This window comes from Sus scrofa, chromosome 2 (genome assembly GCF_054392235.1).
Source record: "Sus scrofa isolate SSC_HxYL_T2T_F1_AM1 chromosome 2, Sscrofa_HxYL_maternal_Yorkshire_Landrace_v2.0, whole genome shotgun sequence".
Taxonomy (NCBI): Eukaryota; Metazoa; Chordata; class Mammalia; order Artiodactyla; family Suidae; genus Sus; species Sus scrofa.
This window is the reverse complement of record NC_139384.1, coordinates 161,130,959-161,138,493: the sequence shown is the minus strand read 5'-3', so window position 1 is coordinate 161,138,493 and position 7,535 is coordinate 161,130,959. Positions and strand designations below refer to the sequence as shown.

The window sequence follows — 7,535 nt, the reverse complement described above, 5'->3', positions numbered from 1 at the left end:
TGCAAGAGCTACTGTTACTGTCAACTCCGCTTTCTAGGAGAGGAAGCTGAGGCTCAGAGCAAGAGGGGAGCTTTCCCAAAGTTACCCCAGGGGTGAGGGAGGTGGCTCTGAGCCTGGCTCGTCTGGTTCCTGAGCCCACACGTGAGGCCGCCTGCCACGCGAGGGTCAGCAGTCGGTGTCTGCTCGACCCAAGCCACCTGGGACCTCCCGGGGGACGAGGGACGGCTTCTCCTCGCAGTGGTCCCACACGCTGGCATCGGACGGCCTGGCTGTGGAGCCCGGCTCTGCCGCTTCAAGTCTGCGTGACCTTGAGGACGTTATTTAGGGTCTCTGTCCCTCAGCGCTTCCTCTGTAGACGCCACACAGCAACACCCTCAGCGAGCTGTGTGAGGTGACACTGAGGTGACAGCCTCAGCGAGACAGTGCATCCAAGCGCTCGGCCCAGTGCCTGGCACACATACGTGCTCAAGAACGTCGGCTGTTATTTCGAAGTGAAAGGGGACTTTATTGATGCCTGGAAATAAAGTACAGAAAGCACAGGGGTGGCACCGACCTTGGGCCACCGAGCTGTGGGACTTCCCGACACCGTCAGAGGGCGAACACTGGGCCACCGGGGCCTCTGTTACCCTGCCTCTCCCGCCCCCTCTCTCGCCCACATCATTTGCTCTCTTCTCTTCAGTCTGGCTTCCGCTCTTGGCACCATGTCCCCGAGATGTGGTACCATGGGCCTCGGGTAGGACTGTCAGTTAGAATACGGGGCGCCTGGCTAAACTTGAATTTCAGATCAACCATGACCAATGTTTCAGTGGAGTAGGCATCGCCCATTTGGGACCCGCTAAGGATTATCGGGATCTGGAAGTGAATACGATGATGGAGCCCTTCCCTGGGAGAAACTTACCTCTCTGTGGCCATGCCCGTGGCATGTGGAAACGCCTGGGCCAGGGATGGAACCTGTGTCACAGCGGCCACCTCAGCCGCAGCAGTGACAACGCCAGGTCCTTAACCCCCTGCACCACGGGGAACTCCGAGGAACTTACTTTCTAAATGAAGGCATCAGACGAGTAGATAAACAAGAAAAGAAGAGGCAGTGGCCCCTCTGTACTGACAGGAAGACCGGGTGAGGCACCGAGCGTGTCGGGGGCCAGAGGCCACCCAGAGGGAGTGGTCGCGAAGGCGTCGCTGAGGAGCCGACCCGTGTGGCAAGAAGCCGGCCGTGGGCACATGTGGGGAGAGGGTGTGCCGGGGAGGGAAGGGCCGGGGCAGGGTCCTGGGTGAGGACGGAGCGCGGCTAACTGAGCAGTGGAGGGAGGAGGAGCACTGGCCTCACTGCAGGGCGGGGGCGGGGGCGGGGGCGGGGCCATCCCCGCGGCCGGATCTGGGGGCGCACTTAGGGTGCGTTCAGCCTTAAGCCGAAGCGTCGCCGTGACTGCTGCACGGAGCGCGGGCGAAGGGGAAGGCCAGGCGCTCCTGCGGGAGCCCAGGGGACAGACGAGGCTGCTTCTGGACGGAGGTGGCGGAGACGGGACCGGGGCTGCTCTGGGGACGCTTCTGGAGGCGGCGCTGACAGGCCTCGCGGGAGGGCTGGGGGGAGCCGAGTGAACCCCAGGCTCGGGCGCGAGGAGCCGAGCGCAGCGTGACAGCGTCACCGGAGGGAGGCTGCCGAAGGCCCTCTCTGGGCTCACGGGTGCAGATGAGGTATTTGGTGGCGCTGTCCTTCCAGGAGGCTGAGGACGCAGGACAGGCTCTTGGGGGAAGAAGTGATATAATTCCAATTTCACATTCAGCCTTATCTAAAGGACACGCACATTGTAATACCCTAAGAAAAACAAAAAGCACACCATAGTCACAAACGACACAAGTCACACTGGACCAAGGCTTTGGGCGGGCAGCTCTGCTTCTCCGGGTGGGGGAGGGACACAGGAGTCCTAAGCGGGGCACACCTGCCATCTCTGGCCCGGGACGTGGCCGGCGGGGTGGAAACAAATAGAGGCTGAGGTTCTTCTAGTTGTGTGCGTGTGTGTCGTTGTGTTTGTCTTTTCGTTTTGGGTTTGCCATTCTGCCTCTGCTTTTGGTGAGGAGGGAAGGGTGAAACAGAATTTGAGAAGGAAAAACGCAAAGGGTGGGTGAAGGTAGCCTCCCAGAGGCCCATCGCCCCGCCCAGGCCTGAGGGAGCTTTCGAGAAGGAAGCCAGCATCTGACAACGGCTCCAGGGGTGACCTCTGGCCTCTTGAGACAGCCACCTGTTTTCAGTCTGGAAAGAGCTCACGCAGGGAGTGAAGTGTCCAGAACACAGACGCTAAAGCAGAGGCTGACGGTGCGGGGAGCGTCCGCCCAGAGGGGCCTCGGCCCGGGGGTCCCAGCCGGCAGAGCCAGGGAGGGACACTCTGGACGGTAGACGCCGCCCGGCTGGCTGTCCCCGCGGATCAATCACGCCAGCAGAGCTCGTGCGTCCCAGACACAGAGCCGAGGGCTTCCCCGCCTGACCCCGTCTGGATGCGGCACAGCCTGTGAGGCAGGGCTGGTTCCTGGTTCCGCCCAAAGGAGAGAAAGTCCCGTGTCCGCCGAGGCCACGCGGCTGGTGAGCAGGGCGCCAGGGTCCGAACCGCAACGATTTCCCTTTGCAACCCGGGCTCCTGACCCCCGGACGCCCTCCCATGTCCAGCCTCCTTGCTCGCTAGGTTCAATCCCGTCCTCAGACGGGAGGGCTCCAAGCAGCTCTGGTCCAGCCCCCGGGCTCACAATGAAGTCCCTTGCGCCCAGTTCTCAATCCTGCCTCCTGCCAGCATCTCTGTATCTTCAGCGGTCTTGCTCCCCCAGTCCCCAGGGCCTAGTGCTTGAACCTCAACCCAAAGCCTGGGACCTACTGCCCGCCCTCTGACCTGGCCTTGGTCTCTGTCCTGCCTGGACACTAGGAACTACCTGTCCTCAGGTGCCTCCTGCCCCCACGTCCCACCTCCCAGCCCCTTCCCCCGACCAGACCCTCTGCCAGCCCTAGCCCTGCTCCAGGGGAGAGGCCTGTGGCTCAATTCCAACGAGACACCAGCTTGTCCCATTAAATGCCTACTGAGTAAGGTCCACAGTGGTTGGCTGCTGTTGAGATTTGTGGGGTTTGGGGTTTTTTTAGCTTGCAGCCCTCGAGAGCGTCCTATGTGCCAGCTCGGATTAATCATGTAAAGCGATTCCCTCACGTGGCCGGCACACAGCCCTCTGAGAAGGGAAGAGGAGCTGCAGTGACTGCTATTAGCGCCAGGCCTTCCCTGGGGTCAGAGGCTCTGCCAGTGTGTGCAAAGTCACTGAGACCCCAACATGGAGACAGCAGGCTCCTCCCAGGCCAGAAGCCCCACCTCCACTTCCTGTCACCCTGGCAAGGCCCTCCGTGCCCCTTCCGAGGCAAGGCCTAACTCTGGCTGGAAGGAGGTGACTCCCTCCTCCTGCCCACAGCCCAGCCCTGTTCTCACATAAGGTGGCCTTGGGTCTCGTCTGTGTCCGTCTTCTCTGCTTCAGCCCCCAGGCACAGCTTCAGCCGGCCAAAACAAGGGCAGCTTGGCAGATCCCCACAGCCACTGACCCTGGAGTGCCACCCACTCAGCTGCTGCCTACAGCTGAAGATACTCCCGTGGGCTCCGGGCAGAGAGGGCTGGACTGTCCCCTGACGCAGGGAAGGGGCAGCAGACCTGGTGCCAATCCCAGTCTTCTCTGAGGGCTGGGCAGCCTGAGGGGCAGAGCTCCCAGGCAGCCTGAGGGCCTGGCTCCACCACCCACTCCCTCCCTGTGGCCCAGCTGCAGAGCTGCACAACAGTCACTAACCAGCTGGAAAGAGAACCCCTCTATGCTGTGTGAACAGAGGGACGTGAACACTGGCAGGTGGTCACGCAGGTGACAGAGGATCCTAGCAGCACCCCAGGCATTAACAACAGCAAAAAGACATTCCAGTCTTTCGGTTGGCAGAGCCTCAGGAAGAGGTAGAATTATCAGTGCCCAGTATCTGAAGCTACTGATGGAAACTGGGAGCAGAGCCACGCCTGTCCAACAGGACCCAGGACCGAGATGGAAGGAGCATCCAGTGGAAGCTGGAAGCATGGAGAAGAGTAGCGACTGCAGAGATGCTGCCTGAAGCAGAAGGAGAATGCCTTGGTTTTTTCCTCTCCTCCCTCCTGCCAGGGCCTCCCATTGGCCAAACCCACCAAAAAAAAAAAAAAAAACCAGGACAAAGGAGCCTGGGAGATGTAGTTCCCGGAAGCACAGAGCCAAGCTGGGCAGGGAATACACGTGAAAGCAGACAAGCAACCCATCTCTGGAGCTGTGAGCTGCTCAGAGGAGGTGGGTACAACTCCTGCACCCTTTGGCTCAAGCGTCCTGGGGGCCGGGCTGCCCAAACATACAGCCACAGAGCTCTCTTCCTACTCACGGGGCTCAAGGATGCCCAGAGCCCTGATGACAGGTAAATGGGCCCAAGACGGGGAACCCAGAGCACCCTGAGGTGTCCTGGAAGCATGGGGGCTTCCTGAGACCCAAGAGACCAGCATTAGCTTGTGCTCCTGAGCCCCCCATAAGGCAGAGCCCATGAGGACAAACCTGGTCCCCCCACCTCTCTTCCCAAATCTGCCACTGGAGCCTCCAGCAAGGAGCCTTGGTCCCCAAAGCTGCTGGGTCCTCTGGGAACACCCTGAGAAGCTGCTCTGAGACACAAAGGAGCCGGTAACCGGAGTTTCTGTGCCAGTCACTTCATGACTGACTAGAGCCTGCGGGCCTCCCCACCTTGTCCAGGTGCAGCAGACGGCAGGAAGCCCCGTGCTGGGGAGAGGGAGGGGAGTCCCGGCCACTCCTGACTGTGAGTGGGGACCTGGCCACCCTGACCCAGCTGCCGTCCCAGGCATGGCAGGTGGCGGGAAGTCCCAGAAATGCCTTTGGGGTGACAGCAGCCTCTGAGGGAAGCTCTGTTCCCAACCTCCACCAGGCGCTCAGGAGCCAGAACCACAAGTGGCCAGGCCTTGTCACCATCCCAGACACACATGGGGAGAAAGGCTCTGTAAATCTTCTTTCAAATGCCACGCTGCCTCTTCTCAGTCCCCACAACAACGACAACTCTGTTGGGAGACTTCCCTGGTGGCTCAGAGGGTTAAGGATCTGGCACTGTGACTGCTGTGGCATGGTGTCAGTCCCTGGCCTGGAAACTTCTGCATGCCATGGGCATGGCCGGGGGAAAAAAAAGATAACTGTTTACCAAGTACTAATGAGCCAGATGCTGGAGTTCCCGTCATGGTGCAGCAGAAACGAATCTGACTAGGAACCATGAGGTTGCAGGTTCGATCTCCGGCCTCCCTTAGTGGGTTAAGGATCTGGCGTTGCCATGAGCTGTGGTGTAGGTCCCAGACACAGCTTGGATCTGCTGTGGCTGTGGTGTAGGCCGGCAGTTGTAGCTCTGATTTGACCCCTAGCCTGGGAACCTCCATATGCCACAGGTGCAGCCCTTAAAAAAAAAAAAAAAAAAAAAAAAGAGCCAGGTGCTGGGCTAAGTGATGCTCTACCAGTATCTCACTGAATCCTCAAGCGACCTCGTGAAACTGTACTAAGGAGACCCTTGTCGGGGCGCAGACACAAGGCTTGCAACCTAATAGCGCGTGAAGGCGACAGCAGCGAGAACGGCATGAAAGGAAGACACTCCCAGGGACCCGACGATAGGAGATCAGGATCCCACAAAGCGGCAGCGAAGGAGACACGTGAAGCCTTTCATGGGAAACAGGGAGTGAGGAAGCCAGTTCTTCAGAGCAGATTCTCCAGCAGGACAGTCAGTCCACTCCTGGGCAAAAGATGCAAAGAGGGTGCCTGCTGTGGCCCCCACAAAATCATCACGCAGAAGATCGCACATCAACAACCAACCAAAACAAAACCCTGGTGTTTTGGCTGCTCCTGAAAAAGAAGGTCTGGCTCCACTGGGCCCTCGTTCTGATGCGGCAACACTGGCTGAAGCCAAGCCGCGGCGAGTTCCTTCGGGACGAGGCTGCACAGCTCTGGTCGGACGCAGGCCCCACCACGCCCTGATGTCCTTCGCCTGGCCCTTCCTCTCACCTGCGCCACCTGCCCGGCACCTCGACCCTGGCGCCTCCCGGGCCAGTCCCAGCTAATGGGTCGAGCCCTGCTGCCACCTAGTGGTTGGGGCGCACACGTTCCCTCCTACGCAGCAGTGCTGCTCCTGCTGTGATCCAGGACTCACACACAATTTTTGCTTTAATGCTCTCACTCATGCTGTGAGAACAGAAACTGCACCCATTCTAAGGATGAGAAAACCAGGAAATGTAAGTTCAAAAATTACCAGTAAGAAAACAGGAGCCAGGTTAAGAGAACGAGCTGTTGGGGATCCCAGCTCCTTGCAATGCTGCCAGGAGTAGAATCTGCTTTTTCCTCACCTCCAGGTACTTGAGTCTCTGCCCCACCACAACGGACCCCAAAATGACTCTTCCACAGTGGGGGAGGTAGCCTGGTGGAGGGGCTCCTTGAGATAAGCCAGAACGCTTCAATGAGTCTTTCTGGGGCTGAGCGGGGAGAACGGGGCAGGTGGGGGCCGTAATAAAACTGCTTCACATACAGAGACCACGATAAATGCTTATGGCCAAGCCGGCCCTGAGCTCCAGGACTTTAAGGCTGGTTCTGGGTCCTCCCCTACCCCCGCCCCCACCCCCGCCTCCGTTCCCCTTCCCCACTGACCTGTCCCACTTCCTCCAGCCACCCCCCCCCTCCGCCTCCTCAGCAACCCCAAAGCCCCTCCTTGTCTGAGCACCTACGGGCCTGGCTCAGAGCACCTCCTCAGGCTGAAGGCTTCCTGCCCCGAGGTGCCAGGTAAGTGCATGACGCGCACATTCTTGCACAGCTGGATGGGAGACTCCTGGGAGGCAGGTTTCAGGGCTCCATCCCATACATTGAGCACCTATTGCTTGAGGCAGGTGTTCAAGGGGAGATTCTAGGATGAACCAGAACTTGCATCCTGAAATACAACTCTGAGCGTGTCACTGCTCTGCTTGAAACCCAGCGTCTCCCCACTGCCCTCAGAATAAAACCCGAAGCCCATTACCACGCAGGCCTCGCTAAGCCATCTCCCAGAGACCCACCGCCCCTCCACACAGCCTGTGTTCAGTCTGCATTCCGACTCTGCACGAGCTGTGCTTGCTTTTACCTCCGGGCCTTTGCATGGGCCCTCCCGCCTACCTTCATCTAACCTGTTCCCCATCAGGCCTCAGCTTGGATATCACTTCTTCCAGGAAGCCCTCCTGGCCTCTCCTCTGGGCTCTGGGGGCACCTGTTACCGCCCTATCCTAACACTTAACACCGTGTGCAACTGACTGTGCCCTTACCTGCCTCCCTCATAAGACGGTGGACTTGGCCAGCGCAGGGCTCTGGGCTGCCTGATTTCTCACTCCACCTCCTGGAGACACGGAAGACGTGCAGGAGACGCTCGCTGGCACGTGAAGAAATGAGGTGCCTTCTTTCGGTACAGCAAACACCCAGGGAACAAAGGTCACACGCAAAGTCCAGCAAGG

At 59.4% G+C, this 7,535-nt stretch overlaps 1 protein-coding gene across 1 annotated transcript in view; it reads right to left on the bottom strand.

Moving 5' to 3' along the window:
• LOC110259538 (uncharacterized) overlaps positions 1-1,301 on the bottom strand; it is a 61,653-nt gene extending 60,352 nt beyond the window's left edge. Inside the window, exon 1 of the transcript XR_014839164.1 lies at positions 86-1,301. The gene's annotated coding sequence lies outside the window, so the exon portion shown is untranslated. The remainder of the gene's footprint in view (positions 1-85) is intronic.
• Positions 1,302-7,535: the final 6,234 nt, after the last annotated feature.